The following is a 13314-nucleotide window of genomic DNA, read 5'->3' as shown; positions in this document are numbered from 1 at the left end:
GAAGGCCATTGATAGCAGATTTTTAAGGCCACATGCCTCAAGTTTCAAGATGTTTAACTTCTTGCTGATACTAAATACAAAGCAGTTAATGACGGCTGTGACTTAAGATGGATAGGTTGAGTTGACTTTCTGGTAGCTGGTCATTCTGGTCATTGGCTTTATTATGATGCAGACTGAGAGGCAAACATCTGCCGTCACAACTAACTCCCAGCAGAGCTACAAGATAAGAGCTCCAAAGGTATGTTTAATGTGATCAGGCCTTTGTCATTTAGTGACTTCTCTCATGATCAATCCAGCTGTGTCATTGTTCGCAGCATTGATGTTTTTCTTGTGCTTTAACAGATTAGTTAGAAATCTGTTCTATTACAGTCATCATCTGACTGTATGTTACTCAATTTTTCCACAGTTACAGTGTTTTTGGTTTTTGGTTGTGCTTTCAGTTTCCTTCTGACCTGTGGACAACAGATCACATCTGGACATTTGTTGCTCTGTTGTTGATGCTGAAGAAGTTTCTCCATCTCCAGGTTGTTGCAACTGTGTTTATTTGCATAGTTTTAAATCCACCGTATGTAATTTCTGTAGTTGGGGGTCCATCAATCAAAACAGTAAATCATTGCTGATAAAAAAAAAAAAAAATCAAAAATCCATCTGGTTTCGCAGAAATCATGTTTTAATCACATTACACTGAGTCACATATACTCACCTCATGTCATTTCATGACTAATGAAACAGCACAATTAACTTCTTCTTCTTCTTCTTCTTCTTCTTCTTCTTCTTTCCCCACACTCTTTCAAATATCGTCTGTGTATCCCTATGAGTAAAGGACATATGATGCCATTGACGGGCAATCAGAATGAAACCCAGCGGAATGGACTTCTCTGGGTTTGAATATTGTTGGTGAACAAATCAGCAAAATTTATAACCTTGGTTAAGTACTTTTTAGACATTTTAATGCAGAAATGATTGGTATTATAGCTTTAAATCAAATAATACAGAGACAAAAACCTAAAACAACTTATTGAACACCTTTTTATCTATTAAGAAATGTCATATCTTGGAAAAAATGTAATGGAATGTAAAGCTGTACTGACTTTATGTGTACTAGATCTTATGTTGTCCTGATCGCTAAGCTGCCACATATAAATCACAGTCATTAAGTCACTGCTTTCTATTTAGTATCAGTGAGACATGAAACATCCTTAAAGTTACGGCCTTAAAAATCAATGTTTTGGCGCTACATTTCTGAGTATGTAAGACTTTAAAACCTCAAATCCCCTGTCAAAGGCCATCGATTGATCTGAGACCAATAGTTTTCTCTTTGTACAGAATGTAGAAACCACCAAAGATCAAACACTAGAGTCCATCCAGTGCCGGGTTTTACATGTGAAGAGAGTTGCACCGAAAATCTGAGTGAAATGTAAACTTGCACATTGGCAGGTTCAGTCAGAAATGAGTCAGGATCATTCTGTGGAAGAGTCCCTCCCATGACTCCCACCTCTCATCCTCCCCTCCCTGAGTGTGTGTGATGGGAGGAGCTCTGGTTTAGTGAGTGAGGCTGTAGTAGGACGCACAGAGCCCGAGAGCGTGGACCAGCGGACTCGGAGCTGTCATCCAAACAGAGCTTCAAACTCTGCTGTTTCTGTGGATTTTTCTTCTGACATTTCCCCCCGAGGAGGAATTAATCTGCCTCGCGTGTCACCTAAAGGAAACCTGTTTTAGATCTGAAGGGAGTTTTTTGTCTCACAGCTGACTGGGACAGAGCGTAAGTACTGCTGTTACAGAGACTACCCTTGTGTTCATTAACTGTGTGGTGCCGTGGCTGCATGAATCATTGATGTGAGTGCGCTGCAGTTCTGGTTACCTATTGAAACGACGCCAGGATAACCTGTCATTTCCCTATTAGAGATGTATGAAGTTTTTATGAGCGAGCCAGTGTGGGGTTTCTTGTTAGTTTCTCTCTTTAAAGGGAAGAGTGGGTGTGAGCTGACACGAGACAGCCCTCTATCCTCTGCAGTAGGTCTTTATCGTAAGGTGATAGCAGGGCAAAGGGGTCATTAAAGACCCACTCTGAGAGCAAGCCTCTGTGTGTGTGTGTGTGCTGGGTTGTTTTTCTTGTGCTTGTATTTGTGGGTGATACCCTCACATTAAAGGATGTTGGTCTTATTTTCTTTAGAATCACAGCTATTTACCAGGGTGTGTTATATTTTAAGGCTTGCCGGCTCGTGTGCGAGTGTGTCTAGCAGCAGAAGAGGCTTTAAGCCGAGGCACAGCTCATCACTGGGGAGAGGGGCCTCTTTTCCACGGATAGTGAGTGAGTGAATGTGGCAGCAAGTGCACACACATCCTCTCCACAGCTGGGAAACTCTGCGAGAACCCAGAGGGCTGTGGAAAATGTGATGGGCGAAAGCAAGACTGAATATAAATATCAACACAAATTTTCAACGCAGACCGTGCGGTCACGACGTTTGAGAGCCAGCGCGGTGAAACTCGAGTTTTGACTGGACTTTTTGTATCAGGACACCGGATAGGGGTCGGCGACGTGATGCTGGAACGGCACGGAAGCATCAGGTGTTATTGTTTGAAATTCAGATGTGTCACCCACACACTGCTGGCAGCACAATCAGCGCCGATGCCAAATTGTCAGGAGCGTGGGTGGTAGTTAATGGATAGAGACCATAAATGGAAACGTTTGACAAAAGTCAGTGAGGTCAAGATTTCTATTTATTCCTTTTTGCTTACTTTCGAGTGTGCGGCCTTTCATTTGGAAATCTCTTGAACTCCTTCCTCCTTACGTCAGAGTTTGCAAAGTAAACTGTTTGATAAATCAGCAAGGAATATAATTGTTTTTACATTTAAAGGTTAAAAATGCAATGTTAACTTTCTTTTTCTTACATCACATCTTCTTTAAAGATATGAATATGCAACTAGTGCTAATTTAAGAACACATTCTGCTGGATACTTAGTTGACTGTAGATGTAAATCCTCTCAGTGTTATGACTGTTCTGCTTGTGTGAGTTGCTTCTTTTACCACAACTGACTAGCTTCACCTCAGAGATATTTTCTGCCTTTAAAAGATGAATTCACAAACAGCCTTCTAGTGTCAAACTCAGCACGTACATCATTCTGCACAGCGAAGGTCAAACATCCAAATGATGTGACAATAAGCAAAACACATTTTGGACTGAAGGGCAACTTTTGCATCCTCGGTAAGTTACCCAAGAGAAAAATCAGCATCACTGTCACATTTTATAGCCTCGAGAAAACTTGATATCCCTCTCAAAGGCCTATCTGTGTCCGTCTATACCGAAAGGGCAGCTGGACATGAGAGATAACCCTCCCAACCAAGCTTTCACACAGACACAGATTCTCAAGTGATCAACAAACACCCAACAGAACTGGCAAAAAAATGGGAGCTTTCATGAATCCTTGAGAACGGTTGATTATTCCACAAGAGGGTGGAATATAATCGACTGCGCTGTCACATTTGTGACAGAGAGTTTTTCTTTTATGGCCTCGTATATGGAGATTCATCTGTCTGCTGTAGGAGAAAAGCTCGTCTGTGCTGACCTTGGCCTGCTGTTTTCTTTTGGTTTGATCCACAAAGAAAACAGCTGGCAGTTGCATTCTGGATACCGGCGGCCTTGACAATGAACTGCCTGTATGATGCTGTCAGAGAAGCTTTGGCTCGTTGGTAAAGCATGGTGCCTGTTATATCAATAGCTCCAATCCAGACTTCACAAAAATCTAATTTACGACATGGTGATAGTTACTCGCAGAAAAAAGCCCGACTTAACTGGAGCGCTGAAACATTCCTCTGCAGTTTGAAGGAGTATTTGATGCAGTGCTGTACTACATCAACTCTGCTGAGAGGAACATAAGCAAAAAAAAAAAAAAAGGTAAAATTATGGTTCTGTGTTGTGAAGCAGCTCAAAGCGGCGAACAACCTGTTGCACATTAGTGGAAAAAAGACAGAAGAAAAAGCTCGTGCTGCACACTGTTGTATCACAGATTAATCCCCTATGCTGGCCCCATATGCACATTTCTATTCTTTCAGCATGTCCCAAGGGTATTTTCTCAGCATTAGGCTACTCTGATCCTTCTTCTTCATCTGTTTATACAGTCAGGTTGACTTTCGCCCCGTCATTTTGTGAGAGAGAGAATGAGAGAGACAGATTTTTCCATTTCTGATTTACTATTATGTACTGTGTTTATACTGTATGTTTTTATTCCCATGTGGTTCGGTGTCACAAATGTTAGTTTTTTGAAATGCATGCCAGTAACACGAGTTTACACAATGTGTTACATGCTGAACCGGTCACAGTTCACAGAATCACAGTTTGCAGTTATGCCTTCCAAAAACAAATTCAGTGTAAGTGCATTCAGCCAAAATATTGCACGCTGCACGCTAAGACAAGATCTGTGCTTACTGCAGCAACATAACGTGGGTAAAATGAAAGCACGGTCCAGAGATGCAGTGTTGTCTCCTCTAATTACTCTGCAGAAGACATACAGATCCAGATCCAGAGGGCTGCATGTTTAAAGAGTTCTAGTTTTGTTGAAGCCTATTAAATTATTATCAACTTAATACATTTGTACAATGAAGAAAGGAACACTCAAGAATGATGGAATTGTTTAACCATTACTGCTGTATATACTAGAGCCTGTCCAGGACTGGATTTTTGGGGCTGTTGCCAAAGTTAGGGGGTAAAATCTTTATATAGAGTTGTAGTGATATTAAAAAGGGAACTTTTATTAACTTTCCAGCAATATATTTGACAAACTAGTTAGAAACTGACCACGAGGACACAGCTTGACTTTGCATCCCCATCTGCTCAGCTCTGTTATATACTCTGCTACATGTGCTGCTAACAATATTATTGCAAACAATGGAGTCAGAGCTGCTCTGCTGGACAGACTATGCAATGACACCATTTCTAAATTTCTAACCCAAGCATCATCTTATGCATTATGTTCTGTAAAAGAAAGTTTTATATCAGACATTTTAGCGCTTGTATCTGGCGATAATATCAGCTAAGCAATGTATTGTTTAGGCTCTAGTATATACCATGTTCCATTCATTATGTGACACTGACCAAAGCTATTTTGTTTCTTTGATGACATAATTTGTCTCATAAGGTCTTGTCCTTTCAATCAAATAACATGATTTGTGTGTGTTTGCCCAGTTGTCGCCATCACATTTCTTGTTGTTTGCGGACTTCTCACCCATGTTGCCATAGAAGTGCAGATTCAGAGTTCATTTTTGACCTTTGAAAAGGCAGCTGACAAAATAATCTCACCACCAAAGTCTACACAATGGCTGCTCTGGACCTTTTAATCACATATTCTTCAGATGCTGTGATTTTTATCTGACTTCCTTTGTGTTTCTGTTTGTGTCGACTAAAACGGGAGAGAAAAGGGTTAATAGCTGAGGCAGCGAAGGAGGGGTGGGCTTTGGAGTGGCCAGCCACTTGTAACCTAAAGGTTAAACACAGGCCTTCTGGGAGTCCTATTACTGTGTACTCACTGATGGGAACTTTGCAAACATGCATTCTGGGAGCACAGCGGGCTCCTCTGTTTATTCCCAGTCTAGTGCTGTGCCATGATGTGGGAAATGACTGAGGACGTGGAACATAGCCAGATCACTTTGTTTTTGCTCCGGTGTCTCAGAGACCATCAGATCTGCCTTTGAACCAGTACGAAACACGCATCAAAAACACGTCACGCGCTAATGAAGCTCTCCGGGACCTTGCCTCGCACATGCAGCGCTTTATTTAAACTGTACACAACCCTTTGAAACAGCTTCGCAAAACCATGTGGAGTATGTTTACACGTCTGTCAGCATTTCTTACGTGCTGGTGTGAGAATTGCAAAATTGTCTTTTCGGAGCGCGTTTCCATCACCCTTCACCTCACACCTGTTCCTCTTGCATGTTGCATGTTTAATTATAAAGTTCTATTTTTGTTCCCCAAGTTATGCACCTCCACACTCCTGACACTGGAGATCACATAAAGCCAATACACCAGGTTGTTGTTGTTAGTGGTCGAGTGTGTTTGTGTGCTTCCCGACACGAGTACGAGAGAAGGCCCGATGATTGAATCAGCCTCCGACCGAGCCTTGTTTAGCAGCCCGTCCCTCCCCCACCGCTGTGATTTGATATCTCTGAGCATTCCAGGTTGTGCCCTTTACTCCGCTAATGGTGCTACTGACCCTTAAAGACATTCCTGCCGTAGCTCTCTGATCACAGACGTCTAATTGCCTCATCGTAAACAAGCTCTACTTTCTTTTAATATTAATGCGCCCCTTCTTCACTGAGAAGCTTTTTACAGCAAGATATCCGATGCACATTAGCGATCGAAAGACTCCGATTGACTGACAAAGTTGTTCCACAAATAGAGCGAGGTGGGTCAATGCCTGAAAGTTGTGAATGAGAAGGAGGATGACGGAGAAGATGCTGGTGTTTAGTCATTTCATGCCCTGCTAAAATCCAAAAACAGTGCAGGGGGAGGTCACTGTGCACCTTTCATCCCTCACAAACACTCCTCACTTGACTGACCTGGAAATATGTAATGCTACCTGCTCTGTTTTCTGCTTGGTGCCCCCTGCTTGTGTGTGAAATAGCCCAGAGCTAGAATATTATACACCTCCTTGCCCCTGAGTTTTTCATAGAGAAATGTGACTTCACTTAGTCGGTTTGTTGTCCCCAAAACCCTTTAGCCGTCAGAATTTTAGGGAGGGCCGCATCCAGCGATTTTTCTAACTTTGCGAAAGCGACAGCACGACAAGCATCCACATTTGGGCACTTGTGCAGAAGTGGAAAAGTACTTCTTGCTCAAGTTCTCTTTCATTCTCCGCTTTTCATATTTGCAGTTGAGTAACACATCACGGATACCTCCGAGGAGCCAATTATACCGGGATTGTCATAACTCTTTATGACAGCAGATTTTTCTTTCCTTGTGTGGCCCTTCAGAGCACTTTTCGCTTTCAGACGTCTGCTAACAACAGGTCATACGAGGTAGTTTGTTACTTTGACAAACCAGATATTTGCACAGATCTGGCAAATTTACTGTTTTCTTTTTAAAACCTCGTACTGACTGATCCTGCTTTTTGACATGCTAACATGATCTCTTTTCCTCTACGCTTTAGTTCTCAACCGGCCAAGTCCAGGAGATGGAAATAGAGATAGAGGAAGGGGGTTAAATGGAACAGAGACCACAGGACAGCAGCAGACTAAAAGCTTCCTGTGGCAGAGCCGAGTGTAAGCCAGACCTGGCAGACAGGCTGGCAGGGCAGATGTTTTAGGTGAGAGGCACAGTAGATAGCAGTGTCTGAATAATTCATCAGATTGGATTGAAGATGTGATATATTAAGACACAGCACACAAGCCATCTTATGGCCTCTTTCAGCACTTTTTTGTGCAGCATGAGTGGCTGCAGGGCTCAGATCCCCCTGCATCTCTGCTTTCTTTCTGGCAGTTATCCACCAGAGTCTGGGCAGTCGAGGAGACAGTTATAGATGTGCTGGCTCTAGGTCTAGCGAGGCCTCCAGACATCTGGAGGGGATGAAGCTGTTCAGCATGCAGGTGCAGTTTAAGCTCACAGGAACTAACACTGTTGATGCTTTTTTTTTCTCCCCCCAGTATGACTTACCGGGTCTTACTGGTTTCGATGACAGGATAGAGCACACAGATGCTTTCTAGTAACACAGCGATACCCTTTGGCAGGAGTGAGATTTGCTGGGGAGACACATGACTATGCATATCTCACTTTCTTTAAGTGTCCAAACTAAACGAAATCTTACTTTGTGAAATATGTTTTAAATGTGCTGTTGATGCAGAGAAACATCTTCTGGTCTGTGACTCGTTAGTTGCCTGTTTTTTCATGTTTAGTTGGTGATACAAGCAACAACACGTGTGTTTGTTCTGTCCCTGATCAGATCACTGGCTTTACATCTTGCAGTTTATAAATAATGGGATGAATCACTTGCTTTCCTGATAGTAACGTCAAACTCCAGCGTAAGCAGCCTCTTGGGTTTGCAGGAAATGAGTGACTTTGGAATACTTTAGCGCAGACTAGATGTTTGTTATCACGAGACTTGAATGTTTTTGTTAATCAGTTATTCGCTTTATTTTTTCTTTTTTTTAAAACATACTGGACCCCCAGAGGGCTTTTGACCTTCTCTAGTTTATAGTCTCATGCGTCATTGATTTGGATGGTTTTTTCTGTTCCTGTTATATTCAACTCTTTTTCAGAGTTTTATTTGTAACCCTTGAATTTCAGAATGTAGTGCTTTTTTTGTGTGGTTGCAACACAGTCAACCAGCCCTTACCTAAGTTGTGAAAGTAGGTGAAGACGTCTAAGGACATGCCATGTGCTCTGATATTACCGTGAAGAGGCTCAGCTTTCTAGTAACACATCATTTCACCTCCATCTCTCCGCGGCATCAGCTCCCACCTACACGCTTCCAGCTCCGGGGGCCCTGGAGCCGCACAGACATGTCGGGACTCTGATTGCATCTCAAGCGCTCACTGTGTGGGTTTTCACTGCCAACACAAAGGTACATGAACTTCAAGGGTCCTTTTTATGTCCAGGATGAAGTTCTACTTAACTAGCAGGTGAAGGCAATTTGGCATCAAAATCTTGTGAAGTGTTTTGCAGTTAAGCAGGTTTTCTTTTCTTTTTTTTTTTTAAGATTTTGTTTTTCTAAAGTGAAGTAATTTATACCATCTGCACAATGATTAACAAATCATGTGATATCTGCCCGTATACCTGCAGCCAAGCACACTGAACTCTGTCATCTGATAGTTTGCTAATCCCCTTATTATGCTTGTCTGGTTAAATAGAACAGTCAGTCAGCCATTAAATCATCTAGCCGAGGGATCAATGTGGGGCCCATAATTTTGCTGTGTGCAAGACGGTGTACAGTGCCATTTAAAGAGGCACAGGGAAAGCTGGGAAGCACGCACACGCAAAAATTAGAACTAAACCCATTAATGCTGGCTTGACAAATTTTGCCCTGCATTAGCATTGCCTATAGGCCGATACTCTTGAGTGACAAGAGCTCATCTCCCTCGTATGGTTTTACCAGATGCGCTGCCCTCACGGGTCAGATCTGGTCGTCTAGGATGCTGGATGTCAATGATTGGAATTTACCCCAAATATCATTGTGCTAAAGGATTCGCAAGATGGCTTGGATGACTGGGATACCAAGGCTTAAGTGACTGCTGAAGACTCGGACTGAGGAATGCGCAACTTGCTATTGATCTTTACTAAGTGAGGTCACTTGGTGTGGGGGGCAGCTGCCCTCGCTCTCAGACCCCACATAAAGGGGACAGACTACCCCCACACACATATTTTAATGTGGTCTTATATGCCACATAAAGGAGGTCAAAAAAAAGAGGCTTCAAATCAGCATTGAAGACATGTGGAGGATTGGAGCCAGAGATGAAATGAACCAGTGTAACCACAGGCATATGAAACCTGACTTTCCATATTTGCTGGCTCAGGATCATTTGTTCACCATTTGTATACTCTTATCCCATGAACTTGAGAGTATTACACAGCCAGTCTTGGTGTTGGTAACAGACTTTCGATTTCCCTCAATGTTTTCACAGAATACTGCGCGCCATCTGCATCTCTCAAAGGACGCTTTTTGTCTTACTGAGTTATTTATTTATTTATTTATTTTGCAAAAGCAGTCTACATTTAAGGCATCTTTAGAGTTCTGAGTTCTTTTTTTAACCAAAAATGCAAATGTTGCAAAGTGACAGGAAAATCCAAATTATTGTTGATATTAAACACACACACACAAAGAGCACAAATTTGTAATCTAGCGACGCTCGTGGGGCGTCTGCTTGCACTGGGGCCATCGTAAATCAACCTCAGCTCGCACACAGCTAGATTAGGCTGTAGGCAGTTCTCACAGGTGTCATTTTAAACAGGCTGTACAATAGATGATTGAAGAGTGAGCATGAACCTGATTACACCTGCTTGGATCAACACATCTGTCCTCGGGCTGTCAGTGATTTTTGCTTGTGATTTTCTAAAACAGTGTAAAAAGAAAGAAACCCACTTGACAGCTACTCTTGAAACTTTCAGTTTTTCCCCACAAGGTTAAAGTGGTTTCAAGAGTCACATCGTCAACATCATCTAAACCAGCAAGCAAGTTCTGAAGCTATTGGTTTATTCGTGCAAAAACCATTTGATAGAAAGTTAGTTAATTGCAAGAACATCATTCACCCACTTTAGAAATAAATGAATTCTCTGCACTGTAGAAGATGTGTAAAATCTTGAGCAGCGCGTCACCACGAGGGTCACGATGAGCTCCGTGGACTCGGAGCTCTTGAGTTTTGTTGAAGGCTCGTCTGTGGGCATGTGGAGAAGTGAATATTCTGAGCCTTTTATCGTTCTTACACAGTGATGGATGTGTGCAGCTCTTTGCCCAATGGCCTATAGCCTGAGCTTCTGTTTAAGCCTCTAAGCTACGGGAATGCATGCAGCTTCTCGCTGTGGACATCAAGGGAGAACAGCCACGCCGCTTTGTTTACAGCCTTTCATGGATGCCACACCAGCCTAATCGATTTCAAAGAGGACAAATGTTTCAATGCATTGTGTGCTGATTGAGCGGTCGGCGAATTTACACGGCCAGCAAATATTAATGCAGCACATTATTTCTTTTTGTCCACAAGTTGACCTACATAATAACTGTGACAACATATTCAAAACTGAAGGTTTGTTTGTCGTTTTCCTCACGTTTTCTTGGCTTTATCTGGTGATTAATCTATATTTTGCAGCTTCTTTACGTATGTTATATCTAAAAAAATAAAAATGCAAATAAGAAAAAAATGATGCTCTTTTAAGCCCATTTGCATTTGATTGTTAGGACGTTCAGCTCTATCAATCAAATGTGTTTGTAGTTGTTCCAAGCGACAAGTAAAAAGCTGCTCATCATAGAAATGAGTGAGAGTTTAAAATGTGGATAAGAGCACACATTTTTAGACAATCTCTTTTGGAAGATATTGTTAAACTAGGTTGTGTAAGGTGCCACAATAGTTGTGTAAAAAAAGAAAAAAAAGGGTAAAATAAAGTACAGTGTGAAGTATGTCAAATTGTCAGTTTAGGAAAATTACAGATACCAGATGACAGACACACTTCTTATCCAATGTTGTAAAGTTGTGAGGGTGGGTTTAGCTGACACCATAATAATTTGATCATAACATTTATTATTTTTCCTAAAGAACACCCTCCGCATGCTCTAGTTGTGTATCTTATCTGTTATGGCAAATCAAGTTAGTGGAGGTAAACAAGAACAAGCACAATACAGCACCTGAGCTAGATGCCAGTTATCACACTCACTCTATCAGAGTCGATATTTCACTCTCACAAATGCAGACGGAGTTTTATTGCAAACAAGTGGAGACATTTCGAATGGGACTGAGTGTTTCAACAGGCCTGACCTACTTACAGCAGCCAGGGCTGAAACAGTTCCTCACCTGTGTCTGGCAGCAGCCAGGAACCCTCATAAAAAACACAGACCCTTCGCGGAACACTATAATACACTGTGTTTTTTTTATTCCTATCGTAAAATAGTCATTGATGAATTTGTTGCTTTTACTGGGCTGGATTGCATATGGTCCCGCTTTCTTTAACAACACAGACTGTTACTATCAACTCACTTTTTATAGCAGAAGACTGAGATATAAAGATCTCATCAGCCTCATCCCAACACAGAACACACATGAGACGGCAAACGTAAAGTTTACTCATGAGTTTTATCATGTCGGGCCTGGAGAGACTGAATTTTCCAGCTGCAACTCCAAGTATGAGAAGTTTTACCTGCATGGGTTTGCAGGTAATATCCAATTTATCAGCATGTGGTGAAACACACCCCAAAGGCAAATAATTGTGCAAAAAATAGATGCACATAATAATACTGAAAACTATGCTCTGTGACAAGTTAAAACAAATACCTCGAGAAGATGAATCCTCAGTTTGCACTTAATCCTGGCTATCAGTAAAACCTTATTATATGGAATTACTTTAAACACAAATCCACAAGGAGTTCAAGATTACAGAACAGCACTTTTGTTCACCCTTTTATTTGGAATATTTATTAAGATTTTTATTTATTTTTGTTGCTGAGGTTGTGTTGGTGTTGTTGTTGCTGAGGTTTCCACCAAAGGGATCAATAAAGTTCTATTCTATTCTACTCTATTCTATTCTATTCTATTCTATTCTATTCTATTCTATTCTATTCTATTCTATTCTATTCTATTCTGTTCTATTCTAGATATAAATATTTATTGTAGTATAAACAGTAGCATAAACAATTGTAGTGGAAGCAGCAGCAGCAGTGTCATTCCTGGAAATTTTGGGATACACAGAATCATGTGGTGCAGAAATGCGCAGAAAACATCTTTCGTAAGGGGATGAAAATCCGTTGCAGATGCAGCTGCTGAATGATATGAAAATGATTTCAAGTTCTGAGCCATTAAAGTTCACAACATGTGGATTAGCTTATAATGCCAGTAATCGCTTAATTTGTCAGTTTCTCAAAATACTAATAAATAAGAGTTAAGGACACAGACTATAGAGGTATTTTTATTGATTTTTAACGATTGCAAAAACCGAATGTTGATGTGTAGATGATGGGTTGCCAGCTTAGTGCCTGAAAGGTGTATCCTGATAAAACTGAATAAAGATGTAGGTGTTCCCTTTCCCAGCAAAAAAAAAAAAAGGGGTGTGACAACAGCAAAACAGACTGTAGAAAAGAAATAGGCCATTTCAGCAAGATCAACAGTGCCGGCTCCTTCCTAAAAGCGGATCGGCTTACATTGAGTTTTTGAAAAGAGTGCAGAGAGAAAGAAAAGTCGAAACTTTTGCCAATTCCTCCTCAGTCCCTCAGTTTTTGTCATATTTGAGGTTTTATTAATGGCAACACATTAATAGTTTTAAGCCAGGTTTATGCTATCTGATGTGTTTTGACAGAGGAGATTTGGCCTAAAAGTGCAGCGTAATAAAGGACACGGAACCAAGAGAGGCCTTCGCATGGTATAAAGATCTCACAGAATTTTGTAGATGAGATCAGTTATTCAAGCTATCTCCATACAAGTTTTAACACAAAAAAAATTAGAGTTTGATGAGGGGAGCAGCAGCAAGAAAAGGTGTCTTTGTCCTTTCATTTTCTTCTCTTCGTCCTTGCCCCTTTCAGTATTAATGCACTTTTCCGCGGAGCCCCTGCTGCTCTTCTTTCACCCACTTCGGCGCTGATAGTGATAGCAGGCCCGGTGACAGACCCGGCTCCGCTACTTTACATTTC

The 13314-nt window shown here is 41.4% G+C and overlaps 1 protein-coding gene across 1 annotated transcript in view; it reads left to right on the top strand.

The window, feature by feature from the left end:
• The first annotated feature begins 1550 nt into the window (after nt 1-1550).
• The window catches only part of sema4ba (sema domain, immunoglobulin domain (Ig), transmembrane domain (TM) and short cytoplasmic domain, (semaphorin) 4Ba), a 41322-nt gene continuing 29558 nt past the window's right edge, over nt 1551-13314 (top strand). Inside the window, exon 1 of the mRNA XM_008296959.1 lies at nt 1551-1762. The gene's annotated coding sequence lies outside the window, so the exon portion shown is untranslated. The remainder of the gene's footprint in view (nt 1763-13314) is intronic.

This window comes from Stegastes partitus, unplaced genomic scaffold (genome assembly GCF_000690725.1).
Source record: "Stegastes partitus isolate 25-593 unplaced genomic scaffold, Stegastes_partitus-1.0.2 Scaffold1172, whole genome shotgun sequence".
Classification (NCBI taxonomy): Eukaryota; Metazoa; Chordata; class Actinopteri; family Pomacentridae; genus Stegastes; species Stegastes partitus.
The sequence above is the reverse complement of the archived record's forward strand: the minus strand, read 5'-3'. Positions and strand labels throughout refer to the sequence as shown.